Here is a 27604-nt window from a genome sequence, read left to right on the forward strand (position 1 = left end):
GAGGCTGAGGCAGGAGAATGGCGTAAACCTGGGAGGCAGAGCTTGCAGGGAGCTGAGATCCGGCCACTGCACTCCAGCCTGGGTGACAGAGTGAGACTCGTCTCAAAAAAAAAAAAAAAAAAAAAAGAAAATAGGACATCTGCGTCCAGGAATCTTTTTATCTCCCCACCACCCCTCAAGCAGTGCTGGGCTGACTGCAGAAGGCTCTTCCTTGTTCTGCACTTGTTCCATTTCTGTTTTTGACAGATGAAGCCTGAGAGGTGTCAGAGCTATGCCAGCTGCTATGGGGCCAGAAACAGGTGAGGCTTTTAGGTCTGCTTGAGTTAAGGAGTGAGGGGTTTGTCCTCTTCAGCTAGCTTAATTAAGGTCTTTGCTATGAAACTGGATAAGTAGTTCATGTAGCTTGTTTTTCATTTGGGGCTATTTTCAGCCTCGGAGGCCAGCAAGGTGAATGACTGAGATGCTTTTATGGGGTTCAAGCTTTTGCTAGATCCTATTTGCCAGGATAGGTGTCCAGCAATTTTCCAGGACATCAGCTTTTCTGAACAAGCAGCACTGGAAGGAAGAAGCACTTCCCTTTTCTCTCAGTGGGCAGTATAGGAAACGTGAGAGTGGGTGGTCAGTTTAATATTACAACCCAGGTTTTAAGTAGAGATGCTGTATAGTTTGGAACATTGCCATATAGTTTTTTTTTTTTTTTTTTTTTTTAAATTTTTGAGACAGAGTCTCACTCTGTTGCCCAGGCTGGAGTACAGTGGTGTGCTTTCTGCTCACTGCAGCCTCCATCTCCCAGATTCAAGGGATTTTCCTGCCTAAGCTTGGAGATTACAGGTGCTCCACACCTGGGATTACAGGTGTGCACCACCATGCCCAGCTGAATTTTTGCATTTTTAGTAGAGATGGAGTTTCACCATGTTGGCCAGGCTGGTCTTGAACTCGTGACCTCAAGTGATCCACCTGCATCGGCTTCCCAAAGTGCTGGGATTATAGGTGTGAGCCACTGTGCCCGGCTGCCATATAGTCTTTAATGCAGTTTTGAGGGACTCATCTGAATTGTTCTTGTGTTTTTCTTGTTATCTTGACTGCCAGGCTTTACTATGGGGGGAGCTCTATAAATGTATAGATCTGCCGCCGGCCAGAGACTTGATCTCTTTTGCGCTTGCACACCTCTAGGGCTAACAAAGCAGATGGAGTGGGCTGTACTAAGGGGTGATGCATTGGTGGTCCATATCCAAGAGTGTTCTTGGGAGTTCCCTATCTAGTGAGTGCTTACTATGTGCCAGGCAGTTGTGGCAACAGTGGGCATCATACTAGGTGCTGAAGTTTTATCAGAGATACCTAAGGCAGATCATTATCTGATCCCTAAGGCCCAACAAATAAATAAATATTTGTTGTTTAATAAATGTTGGTCCAAGGAATAAACTATTTTTTAAAGGAACCCAGATACAGGGGGTGTGAGAAGGAAGCTAGCAGTCATTGAATGCTTACTATGTGCCAAGTACTGTGTTAAGTGCTTTCACAGATATTTAATTTTTTTTTTTTTTTATTTTTTTTTTTTTTTTTTTTTTTTTTGAGACAGAGTCTCGCTCTGTCGGCCAGGCTGGAGTGCAGTGGCCGGACCTCAGCTCACTGCAAGCTCCGCCTCCTGGGTTCACGCCATTCTCCTGCCTCAGCCTCCCGAGTAGCTGGGACTATAGACGTCCACCACCTCGCCCGGCTAGTTTTTTGTATTTTTAGTAGAGACGGGGTTTCACCGTATTAGCCAGGATGGTCTCGATCTCCTGACCTCGTGATCCGCCCTTCTCAGCCTCCCAAAGTGCTGGGATTACAGGCTTGAGCCACCGCGCCCGGCCTATTATTAATTTTTTTGAGACGGAGTCTCGCTCTGTTGCCCAGGCTGGAGTGCAATGGCGCGATTTTGGCTCACTGCAACCTTTACCTTCTGAGTTCAAGCGGTTCTCTCACCTCAGCCTCCGGAGTAGCTGGGATTACAGGCGTGCGCCACCACATCTGGCTAATTTTTTGTATTTTTTCTTTTTAGTAGAGTTGGGGTTTCACCATGGATACTTAATTTTTAATACAGTCTTCTGAGATTGTTAATGTTATCAGTATCTTTGAGATGGACAAAATAAGAGGTTAAATTACTTGTCAAAGTCACTTTCTATTAGCTTTATCTAGGCTCTTTTTTGAGGGTCTGGCCTCTTGGTTTGGTAGATACCTAACAGGGTAATCTTATTTTTAGTATTGTTGGGTGAGTGGGGCTAGTCTGAGTCTTTTCAAAGTCACAGGAGATGCAGTTGTCTAGGCTTGGTGCTGATGATATAGATAAGGATAATATAAGGTACATAACCTGGAAAAATTTCTATTGAGTGGGGAGACAGGTAAATAGGCATTACAGGGTAGTAAATATTAAGCAAAGACAGGCCTTTTTACTTTGTGAGAGGTACATTGGGCAGGGACTTTTACTCTGAGGCTTCAACTCTTGTCCTTTCTGTACCTGTAGCTCCTCATTGGGATATCCCTTATTACCTGACCATGTGTTTTGACAGTTTCATGAGTGTTACTTTTTCTTCAAGATTGCTTACTCCTTGAGACTAGATATTCTTTTTTTTTCTTACTGCCTCTTAGATATCTGACCTAGGCCATCACGCTTACCTTCTCTGGACCTTAGTGGCATTATCTGTAAAACAAGGCTAATGATAGGTGTTTTGCAATCTGAGAGCCGGGGCCAGTCCAGGTGGTGATCTCTGGAGGTTCATCTAGTTTTTTCAAATCTGTGATTTCTATGATCATCCTCTTTTGGTCCTTATATAGAGCTGGATATCCAGGAGGCTTTAAGTTTGTCACAGAGATTGTTGAAGGTATTTTCTGGTACCTCAGAAGTTTTAAGAACTTTTCTGTATGACCCTGTTAGAGCTACATACCCAGCAGCACTGACAGAGACTCATGGCTTCTCCTGGCCAGTCCCTTGGACCGAACCAGTTTTCTCAGCCTGGTAGGGAAGATTTGACTGAAATTTTAAACTCAAAAGGATATCATGGCCAGGCATGGTGGCACACGCCTGTAATCCCAGCTACTCAGGAGTCTGAGGCAAGAATCTGGGAGATGGAGGTTGCAGTGAGCCGAGATCACACCAGTGCACTCCAGCCTGGGTGACGGAGCAAGACTCCATCACACACTCACATACACACACACACACACACACACACAAAGCGTATTGTATTTAAGTGTATTTTCTAGTATGGCTTCTTTCATCATCAGCTAGGTCAACTAGAGGTAGTGCTTTCCTGATTTTGCTTCTGGAAGGCGTTCTTTGAGCAGTGAGATAGGACCCCACCCTTAGGACTTTCACCTCTCCAGGTATTGGGCCAGAAGTCTAAAGCTCCATGAAATTCTGTTTATGTACAATTCTAGCTTGAGCTCTAAACTTGTAAAAGAATCAACTTTGATATGACTTGGGGTCCCATGGGACCTACCAGGAAATCACAGGAACTCTGAGCTACAGCAAAGTCCACCACTAATTAGACAGTTAATAATGCTAATTATTATGATAAAAAATGTATATTGAATACTTATATGTCAGGTACAATTACATATTTATTTAATTCGCACAGCAGCCAATGATATAGATATTGTTACTATTCTCATTTTGTAGATGAAGAATCTAAAGTCACGTGTCTAGTAATTGGTGCAAGTAGGACTTAAGCCTAATTAGAAATTTCATGTTCTAATTCCAAACCCTATGTTCTTTTATTTTTTAAAATAAAAAAAAAATTTTCTTTTTCTTTTTTTTTTTTTTTTGAGACAGAGTCTCACTCTGTTGCCCAGGCTGGAGTGCAGTGGCACAATCTTGGCCCACTGCAACCTCTGCCTTCTGGGTTCAAGTGATTCTCCTGCCTCAGCCTCCCCAGTAACTGGGGCTACTACAGGCGCATGCCACCACACCTGGCTAATTTTTGTATTTTTAGTGGAGACAGGGTTTTGCCATGTTGGCCAGGCTGCTCTCAAACTCCTGACTTCAGGTGATCTGCCCGCCTTGGCCACCCAAAGTGCTAGGATTACAGGTGTGAGCCACTGTGCGGGCTCACTATTGTATTTTAATTATTTACTTCGATGTCCTCCTACCAGATTTTAAATTGCTAGAAGGCAGGGACTGATTACTCTTTATTTCATTAAAAAATGAAGTATTGAGTTATGGCATATATCCAATAAAATGAATTAAATGCTTGATGAATTTTTACCAATGTATTTATCTATGCAACTGCCACTTAGATCAAGATACATTTCTGCATCTTTCTAGAGTGTAGCATAGAGATGAGCAAACATTTTCTGTGGAGGGCCAGAGAGTAAATGTTTTAGGCTTGATGGGCTATACTGCAAGTTGTAACAGGAAAACAGCCATAGATAATATTTAAATGGACATGTGTAGCTGTGTCTAATAAAACTTTGTTTACAAAAACAAGGTGTTTGGGCTAGATTTGGCCTGAGAGCCTCAGTTTGCTGATCTAGCAGAGTGTCTAAGGACAAAATAGAAATTCAGTAAATGTTTGTTGAATTGTGGACAAAGTCCTTGATTTCAGAAATCTCTTCTTGATTTTCTAGCAGTGGGGCAGCTTGTATCTCCACAGTAGGGCTGTACTTTGTTTTTATTTTTTATGTTTTATTTATTTATTTTTGTTATTTAGTTTTTATTTCATAATCATAAACTTAACTCTGCAATCCAGCTAGGCATGGAAGGGAACAAAGAAAACATGGAACCCAAAGGGAACTGCAGCGAGAGCATAAAGATTCTAGGATACTGCGAGCAAATGGGGTGCAGGGGTGCTCTCCTGAGCTACAGAAGGAATGATCTGGTGGTTAAGATAAAACACAAGTCAAGTTGTCCACAGTTAGCAGTGGTGATCTTCTTGCTGGTCTTGCCATTCCTGGACTCAAAGTGCTCTGTGGCCTTCACAATATTCATGCCTTCTTTCACCTTGCCAAAGACCACAGGCTTGCCATCCAACCACTCAGTCTTGGCAGTGCAGATGAAAAACTGGGAACTGTTTGTGTTGGGTCCAGCATTTGGCATGGACAAGATGCCAGGACCTGTATGCTTTAGGATGAAGTTCTCATCATCAAATTTCTCCTCGTAGATGGACTTGCTGCCAGTGCCATTATGGCGTGTGAAGTCACCACCCTGACACATAAACCCTGGAATAATAATTCTGTGAAAGCAGGAGCCCTTATAACCAAATCCTTTTTCTCCAGTGCTCAGAGCATGAACGTTTTCTGCTGTCTTTGGAAACTTGTCTGCAAATAGCTCAAAGGAGACATGGCCCATTGTCGAAGGCGATGTCATGGTGGGGTTAACCATGTCTGAGAGTACAGGGCTCCCGGTGGCGGCAGCATCTGCAAAGCCTTTTATGTTTTATTTTTAATAGAGATGAGGTTTTACCATGTTGCCCAGGCTGGTCTTGAACTCCTGAGCTCACGCAATCCACCCTCTTCGTCCTCCCGAAATGCTAGGGCTGTAATGTTGAGAGGTTCTTTGTGGAACAGGCTGCCTTTTGATAAGTTGTTTGTGTTCATAAGGGAATAAAAATGTCATCCCTTCCAGCACTCTCCCAATTTTATTGGTGCAACATCTTCAGAATCTTTGGGATCCATGAAAATAATATAGGGGTATGTTTGTTTGAATCCCCTGAGGCTATTAGGTGTTATTTATTTTGTCCTTGCTGCCTAGCCAGCATGGATGGACAGGGATGCTCAGTAAATATTTGTTTTTGAATGAATAAATGAATTTAAATTGCTTTCAGTATTTTAACAAGCCTAATGGAAATTGTACATTTATCTACAATAAAAGTGTCTTTGATTTTGGTTTCAATTGTACCAGTTTTGTGTGAACACTAGTTTGCTCATGCTGATTAGTTCTTTGACTGGCAGTTGATGGCATCATAGGACATAAACCTACCCAGTGAGTGAATGACCTTGGACACAAGTACACAGCCAAAATAAGCAACTGGTAGCAGAGCCTGATACATGAATGTCTACATGTTTACTTCCACTTTCTTGTTCATTAGCAATATTATTTGTATATGGTTGATAATGGTATATGGTTGGTTAAAATCTGGGGCAACATTTTTTTTTTTTTTGAGACAAAGTCTCACTCTGTAGCCCAGTCGCCCAGGCTGGAGTGCAGTGGCGCAATCTTAGCTCACTGCAACCTCTGCCTCCCAGGTTCAAGTGACTCTCCTGCCTCAGCTTCCCAAGTAACTGGGTTTACAGGCATGTACCACCACGCCTGGCTAATATTTTTATTTTTTGTAGAGATGGGGTCAATATCCAAATAAGGTCTACATCATGTCGATTGATCTAAATCTTGAGTCTTTTCTGGGACTACAGGCATGTGCCACTATGCCTAGCTAACTTTTGTATTTTTTATAGAGATGGGGTTTTGCCATGTTGCCTAGGAAGGTCTTAAATTCTGTAGCTCAGGTGATCTGCCCACCTCCCAAAGTGCTGGGATTACAGGTGTGAGCCACTACGCCAGGCCAATTTGAACTATGTTTGAAAAAGAGGGTTCCATTGTTTAAAAGTAAGTCTTGAAAACTATTGTATTGTAGTTGTTCTCTGACAGCACCAATTATGACAGGAACCAGGAACTATGAAGTGGTTGTGACTGTGACTAACTTGTAATATGTTTTAAACTTTTTTTAACTTCCTCATATTTGTTGTTTTTGGCTTATGTTCTTTCTCAACTCAACAGTTAAACTCTTACAACAAAAACGGCCCATATGTTTTAACTTTTGAAGGGAGAGATGGGTGGACTGTCTTACCTTAGAGCCAGGCTTCAGGCTTGCGGGAGGGAGTCCCAAGGGCTGGAGTGGGGGTTCTGCTTTAATGAGCAAAGGAAGTGGTTAAGTCCCTGGGGCCTATGCAGCCTGAAAAAGAGCCCAAAAAGTGACCTTGGGACCATCAAAGACTAGACGCTCTTAGCAGAGCATGGGTCCCTTTTCCTTACCCCTTATTCCACAGCCTACAGGGTCTCTTTCAGTTGTCCAAAGGACCTGGCTGGTCAGGCTTTACTTGAGTCACATCCGACATGTTCCAGGCCCAGGGTCCTGGTAGCTGTGTTTAGGGCTGATTCCTAGGAATCATGACAAAGAATGAAGGGCACTTTGTTTTTGACTGTGTTTTTTTTTTTTTGAGACAGGGTCTCGATTGGTTGCCCAGGCTGGAGTGCAGTGGCATGATCTCGGCTCATTGCCACCTTCGCCTTCCGGGTTCAGGCAATTCTCCTGCCTCAGCCTCCCAAGTATCTGGGATTACAGGCACGTGCCACCATGCCTGGCTCTTTTTTTTTTTGTTTGTTTGTTTTGAAGTAGGAACAGGGTTTCGCCATGTTGGCCAGGCTGGTCTCAAACTCCTGACCTCAGGTGATCCACCCGCTTCGGCCTCCCAAAGTGCTGGGATTATGGGCGTGAGCCACTGTGCCTGGCCGACCCTGTTCTAAGGAAGGCCAAGGGCAGGAAGCTCTTAGCAATAGCTTTGGCTGATCCTTGGCCAGCAATACCGTATGTCACTCTGGCCAAGAGAAGAGCTGCTGTGGAGCACTTGGTGTTCTCTAGCCTTTGTGGAGGTCACAGGCAAACAGGGCAGGGGAGCAAGGCCTTAATTAGTTAGGGACTCCTGGAGCAAAGCCACTTGGCAGTGTCTCAGCTTCTTGGTGGGACTGGCTCATTCTCCTAGTGACAGTGCAAATACTCCTTCCCTTTATAGCCTTTAAACCTCCAAGAGATTGGTCTTCTTCCTTGAGCTTCAAGATATTTCTATGCAGTGTGGTTCAGGGCTGATTTTAAAAGCCGGATAGGTGGAATGACAAAAATTCCTTCCATCTGTGTAGTACTTTTTGGTCACTTATCCACATTTTTTTTAGTTTCAAACCAACCGTCCTGCGAGTTGTAAATGAAGAAATTAAAGCTCAGAAAGGAGATGCACTTAACCAAGTTTGTATAGCTAATTCGACTCTGGGTTCCTGGAATAGCGCTCTTTCTTTCTTTTCCTTCTCTTCTTTCTTTCTTTCGAGATGGAGTCTCACTCCCTTTTCTCCCAGGCTGGAATGCAGTGGCGCGATCTCGGCTCTGGGCAAGCTCCGCCTCCCAGGTTCACGCCATTCTCCTGCCTCAGCCTCCTGAGTAGCTGGGACTACAGGCACCCGCCACCACACCCGGCTAATTTTTTGTATTTTTAGTAGAGACGGGGTTTCACCATGTTAGCCAGGATGGTCTCGATCTCCTGACCTCATGATCCGCCCGTCTCGGCCTCCCAAAGTGCTGGGATTACAGCCGTGAGCCACGGCACTCGACTGAAATAGTACTCTCTCTATCGTTATATGTGGGACAAGGGGAAAGGAGGAGAATGGTAAATACAATTATTTTATGTACTAGGCAATGTGTAAGGTGCTTAGTTTAGTTTTCTCACATTTTGTGGTAATTTATTTTTTAATCTCTAATGTTAGGGAAGCTGAGCTTCAGAGTGGTTGACTTACTCACGATCACAGAGCTAAGAAGTGGCTGAACCTGGATTCAGATCTAAGTCTATTTGACTTCAGAACCCATGTGTTTTCATCATTATACTATATTCCTTGATAGTTGTTTATTCTGAAACATCTTGATTGAGCTGCCGATGCAACACTAGGTAGTGTCACAAGGGATGCAAGGAAGCATAAGATTTAGTAATTTCTTCCCTCATGGAGTACGTAATTTGGTGATACTGCTATGACAGAGACAATAGTGTATAGGGATAGATAGAGACATGGGGCAATGGGAGCTTAGGGGGCAACCCTAATAATTGGTGGTGGGGGAAATTGTCAGAGAAAGCTTCTCAGAAAAGTTGGTACCTTAGTTTCTCTAGCAATAATGAGCATGGGCCCTTGGGGTCAGCTTGCCTGGGTCTCATCACTGTAATACTATATGCTAGCTGTAGTGCTTTGGGCAAGTTACTTAATCTCTCTGAGCCTGCTTCCTCATCTATAACATGTAAATTATTATAAAATCAATCTCATAGAACTGTGCGAAGATTAAGATGAGATAATCTATGTTGAATATCTAGCAACTTGCTTGACACGTAGTAAGCTCTCATTAAGTGTTAACCATTATAATTATCACTGTCTAATCTGTTTTTTTCCCATGTCCTGCTCCAGTGGGGACAAATGAAGCTAGGTAGGCTCTCTTAGGGCCTGTTATTGTCAGTCAAAGTAGAGGTTTTGTCTAGAGTGATTTCAAAATATTTCTTTCATGCCCAAGATTCTGTCAAAGTAAAAGTTACTAAGTTAACTGTTTCCAGGAGGGCAGCTGTCAAGTTACTTTGTATCTCATGGCAACCAAATCTGGCTTGAGTTCCCTTTTAAAGCCAGCTCTGGTGAGTTGCTGAAAATACTACCTGATAAAAGCTTCTCTTTCCTTTGCTGACTCTTCATTGGATTGACTGAAAGCTGGCCTCTTGAAATACTGGTCTATTTCTCTTCTCTTCCTCCAGGTTTATTGTGATGGAGAAGATAATGTAATTTTAGTAGTCCAGGTATTCTCTACTACTTTAGGGTCCTGTGTATTCTGGGTAACTGTGGAATAGCAGTACCTTTATATATTTGTACAGTGCTTTTTGTTTGTTTGTTTGTTTGTTTTTTGGAGACAGGGTCTTTCCTTCTGTTGCCCAGGCTAGAGTGCAGGGATGCGATCACTGTAGCCTCCTGGGCGCAAATGATCCTCCCACCTTAGCCTCCCAAGTATCTGGGACTATAGGCACACCCCACCATGCCTGGCTAATATTTTTATTTTTTGTAGAGATGGGTTCTCACTATGTTGCCTAAGCTGATCTTGAACTCCTGGACTCAAGCAGTCTTCCCACCTTGGCTTCCCAAAGTGTTGGGATTACAAGCATGAGCCACTGTGGCTGGCCCAATGCATTGTTTTAAGATATAATAAGTGTTCTGGCTAGGCAAGGTGGCTCACACCTGTAATCACAGCACTTTGGGAGGACGAGGCAGGCGGATCACTTGAGGTCAGGAGCTCAAGACCAGCCTGGCCAACATGGCGAAACCCTGTCTCTATTAAAAATACAAAAATTAGCTGGACATGGTGGTGTGCACCTGTAATCCCAGCTACTCGGGAGGTTGAGGCAGGAGAATTGCTTGAACCCAGGAGGCGGAGGCTGTGGTCACACCACTGCACTCCAGTCTGGGTGACAGAGTGAGACTCAAAAAAATAAATAAGTGTTCTTCAGAATGTCAGTATCACAGGAAATGGCATTATTATTATTACTCAGTAAAAGACCTTTGAGATCAAGTTAGGAAAAGCTAGGGGACTTTGATAAGGAAAGGTATGCAGGGTTTCCTACGTTTTTCTGAACATCTAATCTTTTTTTATCCTCAAAAACCACCTATTGACATTTTGTTAGATACCAGTGTTCCACAGAACACAATTAGGTAAATGAACACAGTGTGGCCCCCTGCTTTTCTATTAGCGTGACTTGGAGAAGTAGTATGGCCAGCTGTCCTTTAGTTGACAAGGTACCTCCATGACTCCTTTTCAAAGAGAAAATGAAATACTTAATGAGAGCTTATGTGTCAGAAAATCTCCTAAGTGTTCGACATAGATTACATCTTTATGTTCACAACAGCTCTATGAGATTGCTAATATAGTTTTCTCCATGTTGTTGTTGTAGAAAGCTAGAGATCTTGGTTAATCCACCAGTCTCTAGTTATGTCTCAGATTCAGTGGTAGGAGATTTAGCTAACTGAGCTTTTATTGTTTGCCTAAGCCTTCTTCATTTTTTCTTTTGAGACAGCGTCTCTCTCTGTTGCCCAGGCTGGAGTACACTCCAGCAGTGTAGTCACAGCTCACTGCACCCTTGACTTCCTGGGCTCAGGTGATCCTCCTGCCCCAGGCTCCAGCATCCTGAGAAACTGGAACTACAGGCACGTGCCATGATGCCCAGCTAATTTTTGTATTTTTTTGTAGAGATGGGGTTTCACCATATTGCTCAGGCTGGTCTCGAACTTGTGAGCTCAAGCAGTCTTCCCGCCTCAGCCCCGCAAAGTGCTGGGATTACAGGCATGAGCCACTGTGGCTGACCCCCAACGACTCTTAAACATTTATTGTTCTGGGGTAATGAGGATGTAGTGATGGAAAACCAGGCACTGCCTCATGGAACTTAATCTAATAGAGATGATTAGATATGAGTGTGGAAATGTAAGTTACAAATTGGGACTTTAGAGGTTAAGGGAAGGCAGATATTTTTATGAGTTACTGTGGCTTCCTGGGATGGTGTGACTTAACTAATTCCTAAAACTGTTTAAGTTTATATACTGCAGAAGCTCAGGGAGGCATTTAGATTGTGAAAATGACGTGAGTGAAGATAGGAGTGAGCAGAGAGCAGCGATCCCCAACCTTTTTGGCACCAGGGATTAGTTTCATGCAAGACAATTTTTCCACAGACCAGGGTGGGGAGTGGGGATGATTTTGGGTTGAAACTGTTTCACTTCAGATCATCAGGCATTAGATTCTCATAAGGAGCACGCAACCTAGATTCCTCGCATGTGCAGTTCACAGTAGGCTTTGCGCTCCTGTGAGAACCTAATGCTGCCACTGATATGACGGGAGGCGGAGCTCAGGCAGTAATGTTTGCTTGCCTGCCGTTCACCTCCTGCTGTGTGGCCTAGTTCCTAACAAGCCACTGACTGGTACCATCTGCAGCCTGGGGGTTGGGGACCCCTGGCATAGGGAATAGAATGCTCAGGAGAAGGTGGTATCCTGTACTGCTCTTAGGCATGACACCACCTGTGAGACTCTGCTAAAGGCGTTAATTTCTGGCCAGCTGAAGGTAGCATTGCCAGAGGGAGGAGCTGGGCAGATTGCAGTTGGTGTTGTGGATAGAGGCAAAGGATCATAAATGATCGTCAGAAGTTAAAAGGACTGGGAGCTGGTGGATTATGGAATGTGAAATGGGACAGGGCAACATTTCACATCTCAGGCTATGAATGACAGAGGGACTTGGAATCTGAATATGTTTATATATAATTTGTTAAGTTCTTACCATGTGCCAGGTACTATTCTTTGCATTTTTAATGCTAAGCTTAATTTTTATTAGTAGTTTATTTAGATTAGCTTATTTAATATTTGTACCAACCCTATGAGAGTAGGTACTATTATTTTATTGTTTTAAAGATGGGAAAACTGAGGCCTAGAGAACTTAAATGATTTGCCCAAACTCACATGGCTAATAAGTGGTAGAGGTAGGATTCAGGCTCAGGTACTATGTTTTTAGTGTCCTTGTTCTTAATCACTGTGGTATACAGTTTTAAGCAGTGAGAAGTCCTTATAGATTTCTGCCTAGTGAAGCAATTGTTTGTAAGTATTGTGATGCAGGGCAATTTCCCAAGGTTTGATTGAAGGCAGGAAGACCTGCCACAGGGTGTTGTAGCAACCATTCCAGTTGCTTTGGAAAATGTGTAAAGGTCTTGGAGTTATTTCACAAATTACTTCCTGAGATGGCTCTGGCAGTTGGCAGTCCTATCTATCAGCTCAGCCCATTTTAGAAATCATTTTCCAAATAATTTTAATCTTAAGGAAGCTCTCCTCTTTCTATTGAACAGGCTGTGCCAGGCATAGGGGTCCCAGGAATCAGGTAGGAAATAGCTCTTGTGGGGTCAGTCCATCTGGAAGCATTTGCAAGAGGGAAGTTGAACCTATTGAGATTTCCTGTTGTCATTAGAATTTGCTCTCCTGCTATAGGGGGAGTATCCCCTGTTAGGACTGATAGTCTGGTTGCTTATCTTGAGAGGCTGGGCAAGTGGACTGGGGTGCAGAGATGTGAAAGACATAGTCTGTGTCCATGAACAACCTGCAGGTTACTGAGACACCATAAACAAGTGCACTCTATACGGTGTCACAAGTGCTACAATAGAGGTACATAGAAAATGTACTGGGAAAAGCTGGGCGTGGGTCGCTCACGCCTGTAATCCCAGCACTTTGGGAGGCCGAGGCGGGTGGATCACGAGGTCAGCAGTTCGAGACCAGCCTGACCAACATGGTGAAACCCCATTTCTACTACAAATACAAAAATTAGCTGGGCGTGGTGGTGCGTGCCTGTAATCTCAGCTACTCAGGAGGCTGAGGCAGGAGAATTGCTTGAACCCAGGAGGCAGAGGTTGCAGTGAGCCGAGATCACTCCACTGTACTCCAGCCTGGGTGACAGAGTGAGACTCCGTCTCAAAAAAAAAAAAAAAAAAAAAAAAGTACTGGGAGAGAAAGGGAGGAGGGTCTAAACACTTAGCAAGATCAAAGATGCTACCCTCTAAGGATGACCAGGGTTGTACCAGAGTGCCCTGGAGTGTATTCTGGGCAGTGTGACTGTGAAAGTGCATGGCATATTCAGTGAATGACGAGTTGTTCCCTGAACTGGAGTGTTGGACTACTTGGAGGGAGTGGCACGAGATGAAGCTGGGTGTGTGCGAAGGGCCAGATCCTGAATGACTTTGTATTTTATGGTAAAGAGCTTAAATCCCTTTGGAGCTGAGATTTACTGTCGATATTTAAGATGGCTGTGATGTGACCAGAGTGTTTTTACAGGAAGACCTCTTATATGCCTGTGCTTAGAATGGATAGATTAGAACTAGAGGCAGAGAAGGCAGCCAGAAGATTTGCAGTAGCAGATGATGAGGCTAAAAGAAGGGTAGTGGTTATGGGGGTTGATTTAAATTGTGTGACGGAAGGATGAAGGAGGCAGTGTTAGGTGACCGGGCATTACTGTGATGCTGTTAGCACATGGAATACAAGAGAGAGAGCTGGGGAAGTTAATGTTGATTTTGAGATGATTATGGGTGATATCCATGAGAAAATATCTGGTAGTTGGGGGAGAAGACATGAGTTTTGGAGTTCTTGAGAGAGGTAGGAATAGCCTTTGGAATCATGACCTCTAAGAAATAGTGGAGACTGTAGAAGTAGATGAGATCACCTGAGTAAAATTTATAAAATGGGGAAAGAAAGAGGGTTGAGGATAGAGCACAGAGGAACTCTGATATGTGTACACAGAAAAGTTAGGGAGGGAGCCTGAGGAGGGGCAATCAGAGAGGTAAGAGAAAATATTGTCTGGGAAGCCAGGAATGAGAAGAGTTTCTGAAAGAAAGCAATAGTGTCTATTGCAGCAGAGAACAAGTAGGGTGAGCCTGAAATGAGGCTACTGAGTCATTGGTGACCATGGTGACAGCAGTTTCAGTGGAGGGGTGGGGATGGAAGCTAGACTGCTGTGGCCTAGGGAGTGAGTATGAGGTGAACATGTAGAACAAAAGACTTTTTTGAGAAATATAGTTGCGAGGGAAGGAAGGAAAGAGGGTGGTATTTTGAAGAGGCAGCAGAGGAGACAGGTTCAAAGATTTTATTTTTTTAAAAGGTGGAGGGGTGGAGTGGAGACCTGAGCTGGTATAGGTTGAGGGGAGAAGAGCTTGAGAAATGTAGCCAGTGAAGGTACCACATCTCCCTGAATACTTCATATTATTGTGGGAGTCTTAAACTGTGCTGCTCTGCTGAAGCCTGCAGTCACTAGAGCATGGGACAGACAAGGGATACCTTGTCATTCATAAGTAATCATAGCACCATTTATTGAGTAACCGCTGCATGCCAGGCATTTTCCTAGATACATTAGACACATCTCTGATGCTCACCACAGTTCCCAGAAGTGAGTATTGTCACTGTTTTCCAAATGCAGAAACAGATGAGTTAAGAAACATTCAGCTAGTTAGTGGTGGAGCCAGTTTCAGCCAGGTTTTTGGAACTCCATGATGTATTCTTTCCGCTTCCCAGTGCTATTTTTTTCCATTAAATGGAGCTCAGTGTTGAAACTCTAAAGAGGGCCCTTGCAGTGGGCAGGGTGGGTGGCCTAAAGGGACAAAGGTAGAGTTCTGGAGCTAGTGCTAGCCCGGAGGGAACATGACCTAATCTCCCTCTTAATGAGGGAGGAGGGTCTTGGTCTGGCCTTGCTCTATTTTTTCTTTACTTAGCCAGTGGCTCTGGTGGTTTCAGGCTTTTACTCTATTTTTCTGCATCTTTCTGTAACTTCTTACCAGGGCCTCTGAGGCCCTAGCTGCTGTGTGCTATGGACTGTTATAGAGGAAAAAAGGAATCAGCCTCCAAACCCAGAGGGGCTTACCCTTTTTGACAAGCTACTCATGAGGAATTGCTGAGCTGTAGGATGGCACTCTCTTTGGCACAGTGGTAGGCTTCTTCCTAAGTATTTTTATTTGAGTTGAATAATTTTGATTCAGTGGAAAGAGCAAAACACTGAGAATTAGAAGACACGATTTCCAGTCTAAGTGATGAACTAGGTTACCTCAGGCGAGTCATTCTCCCTTTGCATATTTACTTGATGTAAGGTAGGGATTGTGTTTTACTCATCCTTGTATCTTGAGCAACTGGCACATGCCCTGACTGAATAGGTGTCCTGAATAAGTTTATTATGAAGCTAGTTAATCCGCTCTTCTATGAAATGAGATAATTGGACCTTTTGATTTCCAAAAATTTGCCAATTCTAAAGCATGTTGTTCTGTGAGGGCTTATGTTTTAATTATAAAATAATATATACTGTCACTTAGCACCTACTATTTGCTAGGCATTGTGTGAGGTTCTTTACATATTTATTTTATTTAGATGATTTAAAAAAATTTAAATTTTATCTAGGTGCTTTAGAAATACTATGGTCCCTTAGGCTATAAGCTCCATGAGGACAGTACCAGTGCCTATTCACTGCTGTAGCTCTAATGCTGGACACAGTGCTAGGCATGTAATGGATGCTCAGTAAGTTTTTGTTGAACAAAGCAATAAGTAGGTGTCTTACCATCCATAAGATAACAACCCTTTAAGATAAGTACTATTAGTCCCATTGTATAGGTAAGAAAGTTGAGGCTAAAAGGTCACAGAACTAGTAAATGGCTGAGAGAGAGAAGATTCAAACCAAATCTAACTCTAAAATTGGTACCTTTACCACTTAACACCAGCGTGCCTTCACTTATCTGATGTTTTAATTGCAAATTTGAAAAGAAGGATGACAGTAAAGAAAGATACAAGATCAGAAAATCAAATTTTTCTTGAGGGGTGGGGACACGGTTAGAGGTTGGGCACTGAAGTTTAGAAGTTGGCAAGTATCTCTCATACCTGGCAAGTATCTCTAATACCTTAAGAATAAAAAGAGGTTTATAAGCTTGGGAAGCTGGGGAAAAAAAAGAATACAAAGGGGTTATAATGGCAGTTACTATTCACTGGGAACTTTGTTTATTGACTATCTCATGGCATTAAAAGTCCATTTATATAATTTTAACTACCATCTATTTATTGACAACTCAAATTTGTGTTTCCAGCTTAGATTTCTCCCTGAATTTTAGACTTGTATATCTAACCTCTTAATTAACATTTTAGATATCTAATAGGCATTTAAAATTTAACAACATTTCACTTACATGGAATCTGTCAGCATATCCTGTTGGTTCTACCTTTAAAATTCAAATCCAAAAATCAGATACTTTTCATTACCTCTGCACTTACCACCCTGATCCAAGTTACCATCGTCTCTTGCCTGGTGAAATAATAGCCTAACTGGTTGCCCTGCTTTTGCCCTTGCCTGTCTACAGTTTATTCTAAACAGGAAGGCAGAGTGATCCTTTCAAAACGTAAATCCAAATCATTTAACTCTTCTGTTCAAAATTGTTCAGTGGCTTTACATATCTCTCAGGGAAAAAGCCAAAGTCCTTAGAGTGGCCCACAAGATCACATGTGACTTGGCTCCCAGTTACCTGTCTTAGCCTCATTTCCTCTCTACCTGCTGACCCTGCCCCATTGGCTTTCTTGCCATTCTTTGAACAATAGAGACAGACATACTCTTGCCTCAGGGCCTTTGCATTGGTTCTTCCTTCTTTTCCTAACTTTCTGCATGGCTCATGACTTATTTCCTTCAGATCTTTTGGTTAAATGTCAACTCAGTGAGGCCTTATCCAATCATTCTATTTAAAAATAGCAATCTAGGCCGGGGGCAGTGGCTCACGCCTGTAATCCCAGCACTTTGGGAGGCCGAGGCGGGCAGATCACGAGGTCAGGAGATTGAGACCATCCTGGCCAACATGGTGAAACCCCGTCTCTACTAAAAATACAAAAATTAGCCGGGCATGGTGGCGGGCGCCTGTAGTCCTAGCTGAGGCAGGAGAATGGCTTGAACCAGGGAGGCGGAGCTTGCAGTGAGCTGAGATAGCGCCAATGCACTCCAGCCTGGACCACAAAGCGAGACTCTCTCAAAAGAAAAAAAAGAAAAAGAAAAGAAAATTATTTGCCAAGATTGCGTGGCTAGAAAGTTTAAAGCCTAGGTTTATTCTGCTTAATACATTGTCAAGCTCAAATAAAATGTTATAGAACTGTCTCTTATACACATCTAGATGTGTATAAGAGACAGGTATTAGAGAGGCTCTGTAGAATTGTGGTTTTGAGCTTGAAGGGCCTGGATGCATGACAAATATTTGTTGATTGAATGAATGATTGAAAAACCTTTTTGGGCCTGGTATATTTCTAGATGCTTTATATATATTTGTTTACTTTTCTGCACAATAGTCTTACAGGATACTACTATTATTCCCATTTTATGAATGGGGAAAGTTATTTGCTGGCCGGGCGCGGTGGCTCACGCCTGTAATCCCAGCACTTTGGGAGGCCGAGGTGGGCGGATCACGAGGTCAGGAAATCGAGACCATCCTGGCTAACACGGTGAAACCCCGTCTCTACTAAAAACACAAAAAATTAGCTGGGCCTAGTGGCGGGCGCTTGTAGTCCCAGCTACTGGGCAGGAGGCAGGAGAATGGCGTGAATCCGGGAGGCGGAGCTTGCAGAGATCGCGCCAATGCACTCCAGCCTGGACCACAAAGCGAGACTCTCTCAAAAGAAAAAAAAGAAAAAGAAAAGAAAATTATTTGCCAAGATTGCGTGGCTAGAAAGTTTAAAGCCTAGGTTTATTCTGCTTAATACATTGTCAAGCTCAAATAAAATGTTATAGAAAGAATGACTTATAAATATTGTTGCCTTGCTGCTGAATGGAGTTTTTAAGGGAGCAAACTGGTATTTGTGACTGTGATATACCTGGAAGCCTAAGATACACCTGGAAAAAGGCCTTTGTGTGAGTTCTTCCTGTGCACCATTTGACACATATTCGGCTTGCATACACAGAAAGTGAGGGGGGTTTTATGATGATTTGGAAGTTTTTCTCCCCTACCACCCCAGAGAGAGACCTTCTTTCCCTAGTTTGGGATAGTATTAGTGTTACTTTGGGCCAGTTGCTTCATGTCACTTTTCTTTCCTGAGTTGAGTGCCAGCCAAGGCCAGAGTGCAAATCATTCACTCCCAAGGTATACTGGGGTATGATTTTCTCTTTGGCATGGTGATTGGGGAGGCCAAGGCCAGAGCTGATCTCAAAGTAAGATGAAACTGGGGTCAGTGATATCTCCATGGTAAAATGAGGGTGGGTTCAAGTGCTGCCCTAATAGAGCTTTGTCATTTCAAGAATTCTGTCAGAAAGAAGGTGAGAGAGAATAAGATCTGGCTCCAACTCCCCGGCTGACTGGGGGTATGGGTATAATATATCTCTGTGTAGGTATAATATATCTCCCTCATAAGTCCCAGGTACCAGTAACTTTGGAGTGAGGGGCCTGGTGAAGTCCTGGGCTTATGAGAGACTCAGGCAGAGGGAACAGAAGCAGATGTATTCGGTAGGGTTATTCTCAGTAATATGACAGAAGTAGAATAGTAGGAGGTGGGAAAAAAGTCATCTTGTGGTATTATATGGTCAATAACATATGTAAAGAAGAATGAATAATGAGGCATAGATTACAGTAGCACCCACAGTGAAATGAGACTGGAATCAGAGCTGTTCCCAGGAAATAATGAAGATATGAGAACTTTCCCTAGGGTGAGATAAGTCTGTGGGAAATGTGTATGAGGTGACAAAGTCATTTCCAGGGTGAAAGAAAAAAAATATGTTTGAGCAGCCATGAGTAGGAAGGGAAGCATAATGAGAGCGAAGAATTTTAGGGCAACATGTTTAGGAGATAAGGCTAGGGAAACAAGCAGATGCCAGATTATAGAGAACCTTGTCTATCTGTTAAGGATTTGAGACTTTATTCTTTGGGCAATTCAGAACCACTGAAAAATTTATAATGAGGGATAGACATGGTCAAATTTCCTCCTGGTCATAATGACCTGTGTTCCTAGGGGAGCTGAGGTCAGGAAAGGTTAGAAAATAGCATGGCAGTCTAGGGACTCTAGGCAGATGTTTGTTGAAAGCCAAAAGTATCTGGCATATCCATCTGAGCAGAGATGCCAGAGGACTGTATGAAGCCTGATCTGAGTGAAGTCAGCAGAGGCTTTCCTGGACCTCGTCGAAACCTAAGGTCCAGCTGGGCATGGGGGCACATGCTTGCAGTCCCAGCTACTCAGGAGGCTGAGGTGGGAAGATTGCTTGAGTTCAGGAGTTCAAGGCCAGCCTAGGCAACATATGACACCCTGTCTCTTAAAAAAAAAAAATGTAGAACTGAAAACCTCTGTGGATGCACAACACTGTAAATGTACTAAATGCCACTGAATTGTTCACTTAAAAATGGTGAATGTTATGTGAATTTCACCTCAATAAAAGACAGATTAAAACTAAAAACAGGCCGGACGCGGTGGCTCATGCCTGTAATCCCAGCACTTTGGGAGGCTGAGGCCGGTGGGTCACAAGGTCAGGAGTTCGAGACCAGCCTAGCAACATGGTAAAACCCCCATCTCTACTAAAAATACAAAACAACAACAACAACAACAACAACAACAAAAAAAAAAAACAAGAAAAAAAATTAGGTGGGCATGGTGGCGCCTGCCTATAATCCCAGCTACTGAGGAGGTTGAGGCAGGAGAATCGCTTGAACCTGGGAGGCGGAGAATGCAATGAGTTGAGATTGCACCATTGCACTCCAGCCTGGGTGACACAGCGAGACAAACAAACAAACAAAAAACAGAAAACAAACTAACAAATCTACAAATCTGATCCTGCCTGAGTCTGTGGGATTTGTCCTGGATTTGCCTTCCTTCTGTAAGGACTTGGCTTATTAGTGGTAGCATTGGGGAGATAAGGATAGGACTAGACATAGTAGCAAGGATGAGACTCCAAAGCATGTCTCCTTGTCCATCCTTCCACTTGGCTGCCAGAATCTTTCTAACAAGTCAATCTAACTGTGGCCCACCCCTGCTCAGAAGTCTATTGCTTTCCTATTTCTCAGAGATTCTAAAATCCAAGCTTCTCAATCTGGTGTTCCTGGCATTCTATGATCTGGGTTCTGCATATTGTCTTTTCAGCAAACATTTTTCTATGCTTTTTTTCATGTTTTCCATTTTGCTTGGAATGCTTTCTTACTATCTTTTTAAAATTGTTTTTTTTTTTTTTTTTGAGACAGGGTCTCACTCTGTTGCCCAGGCTGCAGAGCTCAACCTCCTGAGCTCGAGTGATCCTCCTATCTAACCCTCTTGAGTAGCTGTGACTACAGGCATGTACCACCATGCCCGGCTAACTTTAAAATTTTTTTGTAGAGATGGGGTCTCCTTCTGTTGCTCAAGCTGGTCTCAAACTCCTGGGATCAAGTGATCCTCCTGTCTTGGCCTCCCACAGTGTTGGGTGTGAGCCACCACCCCTGGCTTGCTTACTCTTTTCTATCTAGTAAACTCCTCATCTTTTAGTGCATAGCTCCAGTGTCACCACTTTTTAAGCTTTCTCTGTCCTCTTTGCCTGTAGGTTGGCAGTCTATTCTACTGTTATTCTCCTATCATACTTTATATGCCTCAGTTATCTTGCTGCATTGTGGTTGCTTTGTATGTGATTACCACACAAAATTGGAAGTTTTTTAAAGACAGAAACACTGCTTTGTTGTTGTTGTTGTTGTTTTTCTATACTACTTGGCCTAGTATTGCACAGAGATAGCACTTACTAATTTGTTTTTTAGAGCAACTTTTATTTCCACCATAAATACTGGTCACAAAAGTTAAATAAGTAGGCTTTGTTGGTACTGTTCAGTCTAGTGAGGCTAACTGGGGGTATCTATCTATAACTGTCCTTCCCTTCCTTTCTCCTTTCCCATTTCCCTTCCCTTCTCCCTTCCCTTCTCCCTACACTTCTCCCCTCCCTTCTCTCCCCTCCTTTCCCCTCTCCTCCTCTCCCTTCTCCCCTCCCTTCCCCTCCCCTCCCCTCTCCTCTCTTCCCCTCTCTTCTCCCTTTCTTTTTTTCCAAGCTAGCCAGCAGGTTTCACTGAACAATAACTGCAAGCTTCAGTGTTAGCTGGGCTTGGGAATAAATTTTTTTTTTTAGAGACAGAGTTTCACTCTTGTTGCCCAGGCTGTAGTGCAATGGTGCGATCTTGGCTCACTGCAACCTCTGCCTCCCAGGTTCAAGCGATTCTCCTACCTCAGCCTCCCGAGTAGTTGGGATTCAGGTACCCACCACGACGTCCAACTAATTTTTTGTATTTTTAGTAGAGATGGGGTTTCGCCATGTTGGCCAGGCTGTCCTTGAACTCCTGACCTCAAGGGATCCACCCGCCTTGGCCTCCCAAACTGTTGGAATTACAGGCATGAGCCCCACCATGTGTGGCCAAATTGTTTAATAAGACAAAATATTAAAAAAACTGAGGTAAAATGAAAGAGATTCTTAGATGTCTTTGCCAATGTGGGCTCTCTCATTCTTTCTTTAATGCTAGAACACCTGTGTTTTAGCAGGATGCATAGCTGCTCAGCTTCCTTTGCAACTAAGTGTGGCCACATGTGTTAGTTCTATCCAGTGGGGATCCAAGTGGAAATGTTATGTGTACCACTTCTATATTATGTACTTAAGAACAATATGTGGTGCTTCTCTTTTCCTTTTTCCCTTCCTGCTAGCTGGAATATGGTGAGATCTACAGCACCTTTTTTGATCCCAGAGATGGAAGCCTCATTTTGAGTGAGAATGGCAGAGTTCACTCTCATTTGAGGCTGCTCACTGCTTAACTATTATGAGAGAGAAATAAACTTTTTGTTTAATCCACTATATTTGAGGGTCTCTTAGTTACAGCAGCTTTATCTGTATCCTGACCAGTACAATGAGGCATCAAATTGCTGCAGTATCAAGTTGCTTTTTTTTTTCTCTTAAGTCAGGATCTTGCTGTCGCCCAGGCTGCAGTGCAGTGGTGTCATCACCACTCACTGCAGCCTTGATCCCTGGGACTCAAGTGATCCTCCTACCTCAGCCTCCTGAGTAGCTGGGACCACAGATGTGCATTAGCATGCCTGGCTATTTTTTTTTTTCTAGAAATGAGGTCTCATGATGTTACCCAGGCCAGTCTTGAACTCTTGGGCTCAAGTGACCCTCCCGCTTCAGCCTTTCAAAGTGCTGGGGTTACAGGAGTCAACCACTGTGCCCAGTATAAGTTGCTTCTTGGGCTGTTCATGGGTATCTCTTAGTCACACCGTACACTGGGTTCCTGACTGTTTCTTGCCTTGCCTTACTTCTAAGCCTTAATTTTTGATGCCTGGATGATTCCCTGAACTCTCTCATATACTTAAACAAACTTTATTGAGGTGAAATTCATATAACATTAACTATTTCGAATTAAACAAGTGAGTAGCATTTAGTACATTCAGAATGTTGTACAGCTACCACTTCTATCTAGCACCAAAACATTTCTGTCATTCCAAAGGAAAACCCCTTACCTATTAAGCAGTTTCTTCTCATTTTCGGCTCCCACTGGCAGCCACCAATAGGATTTACCTATTTTGGATATTTCGTATAAATGAAATCATACTATATGTGACCTTTTGTATCTGGCTTCTTAGAATAATATTTTGGAGCTTAATCTACATTGCAATGTGTTGGTATTTTATTTCTTTTTTTATTATCTTTTTTTGGTGGTAAAATATATGTAAGCAAATTTTGTCATTTTATTCATTGATAAGTATACAATTTAATTGCAGTAATTACACTCACAGTATTGTGCACCTTTTACCACTATTTAAAAAATTTTTTCATCATCCCAAACAGAAACTCTGTACTTACTAAGCAATAACTCCCCATTCCTCCCTCCTGTTAGCCTTTGTTAACTTCCAGTCTACTTTTTGTCTTCATGAATTTGCCTATTCTAGATATTTCATTTAAGTGGAATCATATAATGTTTGTCTTTTTATGTCTGGCTTATTTCACTTAGCATAATTTTTTCAATTCCCTCTATGTTGCAACATGCATCAGAAAACTTCATTTTTTTTTTTTTGTACTGGTGGAATTAGGTGTATATATACATACCACAATTTGTTTATTCATCTATTGATGAATATTTAGACTGTTTGCTATGCTATGGACATGATAGTTACATGTACTTGTTCCAGTACCTGTTTTTAATTTTTTTGTTTGTTTGTTTGAGACGGAGTCTCACTCTGTCACCTGGGTTGGAGTACAGTGGCACAATCTCAGCTCACTGCAATCTCTGCCTCCTGGGTTCAAACAATTCTCCTGCCTCAGCCTCTGAGTAGTTGGGATTACAGGTGTGCACCACCACGTCCCGCTGATTTTTGTATTTTTCGTGGAGATGGGATTTCCCATGTTGGCCAGGATGGTCTCGATCTCCTGACCTCGTGATCCACCAGCCTCAGCCTCCCAAAGTGCTGGGATTATAGGCGTGAGCCACTGCGCCTGGCCTGTTTTCAATTTTTGGGGATGTATCATAGGAGTGGAAATGTAGAATTGTATGGTAGCTTTATGTTTAAGTTTTTGAGGAACCACCAAACTGTTTTCCACAACAGCTATACCATTTTACATTCCCATCAGCAGTGTATAAGGGGTTGCAGTTTCTTTTTTTTTTTTTTTTGAGACAGCGTCTTGCTCTGTCGCCCAGGCTGGAGTGCAGTGGCGCGACCTCTGCTCACTGCAAGCTCCGCCTCCCGGGTTCATGCCATTCTCCTGTCTCAGCCTCCCGCGTAGCTGGGACTACAGGCACCTGCCACTGCGCCCGGCTAATTTTTTTGTATTTTTTTAGTAGGGACGGGGTTTCACTGTGTTAGCCAGGATGATCGCGATCTCCTGACCTCGGGATCCACCCGCCTCAGCCTCCCAAAGTGCTGGGATTACAGGCGTGAGCCACTGCGCCCGGCCAGGGGTTCCAATTTCTCCACATCTTTGCCAGTACTTCTTTTTTTTTTCTTTTTGGTTTTGTTTTTAATTACAACCATCCTAGTGGGTGTGACATGGTGTCTCATTGTGGTTTGATTTGTGTTTCCCTAATGACTAATGATGTTGATCATCTTTTCATGTGCTTGTTGGCCATTTGTATGTCTTCTTTGGGGAATGTGTATTCAAGTCCTTTGTCCGTTTAAAATTAGGTTATTTGTTTTTGTTGTTGAGTTATTAAAATTCCTTTTAAGTCCTTTGTCCATTTAAAATTAGGTTATTTGTTTTTGTTGTTGAGTTATTAAAATTCCTTATGTATTCTGGATACTAGACCCTTAATGAGATGTATGATTTGCAAATATTCTCTCCCATTCTGTAGGTTGATTTTTCACTTTTTTGATAATGTCCTTTGAAACACCGTAGCTTTAAATTTATTTTTATTTTTTAGAGGTGAGATTTTGCTATGTTGCCCAGGCTCACCTGGAATTCCTGGGCTCGAGCGATCCACCAGCTTCAGCCTTGCAAAGTGTTGGGATTAATAGGTGTGAGCCACTGTGCCTGGTCTAGTTTTTAGATTTTATGGATTTAAATTTATTTATCTTTTGTTGTTGTTGTTGTTTGTGCTTTTGTGTTGTATCTAAAAAAATTTGGCCAGGCATGGTGTCTCACACCTGTAATCTCAGCACTTTGGGAGGCCGAGGTGGGCAGATCACCTGAGGTCAGGAGTTCGAGACCGACCTGGCCAACATGGTGAAACCCTGTCTCTACTAAAAATACAAAAAGAATTAGCCAAGTTTCGTGCTGCACGCCTGTAATCCCAGCTACTCAGGAGGCTGAGGCAGGAGAGTCACTTGAACCCAGGAAGCAGAAGTTGCGGTGAGCTAAGATTGCACCACTGCACTCCAGCCTGGGCAACAGAGTGATACATCTCAAAGTAAATAAGTAAATAAGTAAGATTAAAAAAATAAAAAAATCTGTTGTCAAAGCCAAGGTTATGAATATTTACTCCTCTATTTTATGGGTTTGCTCCTGTGTTTTACCTCTAAGAGTTTTATGGTTTAGCACTTATATTTAGGTCATTGATCCACTTTGAGTTAACTTTTGGGTGTAGTATGAATTTCTTGAACTTTAAACCCTTGAGTGTATGCCAATCCAGTCAGTAATGATTTTTTTTTTTTTTAATTGAGACAGGGTCTTGCTCTGTTCCCCAGGCTGGAGTGCAAATGGTGCGATCTCGGCTCACTGCAACCTCCGCCTCCGGGGTTCCAGCGATTCTCCTGCCTCAGCCTCCCAAGAAGTTGGGATTACAGGCGCCTGCCACCACGCCTGGCTAATTTTTGTATTTTTTTGTAGAGATGGGGTTTCACTGCTGGTCAGGCTGGTCTTGAACTCCTGACCTCAGGTGATCTGCCTGCCTCGGCCTCCCAAAGTGCTAGGATTACAGGCGTGAGCCACTGAGCCTGGTCATTTTTTTGTAGTTTTAGTAGAGATGGGGTTTTGCCATGTTGGCCAGGCTGTTCTCGAACTCCTGACTTCAAGTGATCCGTCCACCTCGGCCTCCTGAAAGTGCTGGGATTACAGGCATGAGCCACCGTGCCCGGCCAGTAATGATTTTTAAATCTTTAAATCCCAATAGATATGGAAAGGTAGTTTGGCAATGTTTTAGTGGCTGTTGGCTGAAGTTTCTTTCAATGGGGCATTTAGAAGACATTTCCTCCTCCTCGGATCTGATCCACTGATGTGCATTTGATAGGTTAGGGGCAACTTTGAGAGTAAGGCCACTGACTTTCAGGGATGCCAGTCAGTTGAGTGACACACCCTTATATACGTGCTCTGCCATTGGCTTGTCTGTATCTCAGCCTGTGAGGAGCAGGGTGAGGCCTAATTGAAACAAGGCACAGCTGGCAGGGGTGAGGGGACCAATGTAGTCAGATAGCAAGTCTGTACTGAGCCCAGTCAGGTTGCCAGCCCTGGGTATGGCTTCCTGAGAATTGTGCAAAAACAGTAATGATTAGTGAGAAGATCATTTGGAGACAGAGGCCTTACTTCACAGGGTTTCTGTTTTTTTTATTTATTTTTATTTTTTTTGAGACAGGGTCTGGCTCTGTCACCCAGGCTGGAGTGCAGTGACACGATCTTGGTTCACTGCAACCTTTACCTCCTGGGCTCAAACGATCCTCCCACCTCAGCCTCTCAAGTAGCTGGGACTACAGGCGCATGCCACCATGTCTGGATAATTTTTGCATTTTTTGTAGAGACAGGATTTTGTCATGTTGCCAGGTTGGTGTTGAACTCCTGGACTCAAACAATCACCTGCCTTGGCCTCTCAAAGTGTTGGGACTGCAGGTGTGAGCTACCGTACCCAGCCTTGTTTTGTTTTTGAAGATGAGCTGAGGTTATCTGTGGAAAAGCGATTTGGAAACCATAAAATGAGATTTGGGAATATAATGGAGAATCAAGGAGAAGACTAAGTTTTCTGGGAGTTTTTTAAAAAGATTATTCTCATGACTGTGATTCTCAGAAAAGGTTTGAGGCTTATTGACTAAATGGTTGATTTTCAATTTTTTATTCAAATAATTTTGCATTTGTTGTGACTCTTTTGCAGGTGATGCAAATACAATTCAGACTGACTTAACCAAGAGAGGGACTTTATTGACTGAGTAGCTAAAAAGCCTAGAAGTAGTTCTACTTTTAGACACAGCTAGATACAGGGAGTTAAATTATGTCATTAGGACTCACTCTCTCCCTCTTTGGCTCTGCTTTTCTTTGTACTGGTGTCATTCTTAGGCAGACTTTCTCCCATGTAGTGGCAAAGAAAGATATCAGATTTGGGTATGCATCCTACCAGCTTATTGAAAGACACAACAGGCCTGGCATGTTAGTTCAAGCCTATAATCCTAGCATTTTGGGAGTCCTGGGTAGGTGGATCACTTGAGCCCAGGAGTTTGAGAACAGCCTGGGCAACATGAGGAAATCACATCTCTACAAAAAATACAAAAATTAGCCAGGCATGGTGGCTTGTATCTGTAGTCCTAGCTACTCAGGAGACTGAAGTGGGAGGATTACTTGAGCCTGGGAGGTCAAGCCTGCAGTGAGCCAAGACTGGACCACTGCACTCCAGCCTGGGAGACAGTTAGACACTGTCTCAAACAAAACAAAACAACCCAAAAACAACAACAAAAAGATACAACATAATACCTCTTTCCTGATGGTGCTGGTGGTCCTGGGTGTGATTTTGGCTTGGGTCCTATGCCCATCCTAAATTAATCACTGTGGCCAGGAGAATACTGACCTTTAATTGGCCAACAGAGTTTCATTCTACTCATGGAACCCAGGGGTTAGGGTCAGCTTCCCTGGAACCATGTGGATCGAGAGCAGGAAA

The 27604-nt window shown here is 43.1% G+C and overlaps 1 protein-coding gene and 1 pseudogene across 3 annotated transcripts in view; one reads left to right on the forward strand and one right to left on the reverse strand.

Annotated features, from left to right (window-relative positions):
• Positions 1 to 27604, forward strand: part of STIM1 (stromal interaction molecule 1) — a 240585-nt gene that overhangs the window by 31002 nt on the left and 181979 nt on the right. The gene's annotated exons all lie outside the window — the stretch shown is intronic.
• LOC105549263 lies at positions 4835 to 5323 on the reverse strand (annotated as a pseudogene).

This window comes from Mandrillus leucophaeus, unplaced genomic scaffold, assembly GCF_000951045.1.
Source record: "Mandrillus leucophaeus isolate KB7577 unplaced genomic scaffold, Mleu.le_1.0 Scaffold432, whole genome shotgun sequence".
NCBI lineage: Eukaryota > Metazoa > Chordata > Mammalia > Primates > Cercopithecidae > Mandrillus > Mandrillus leucophaeus.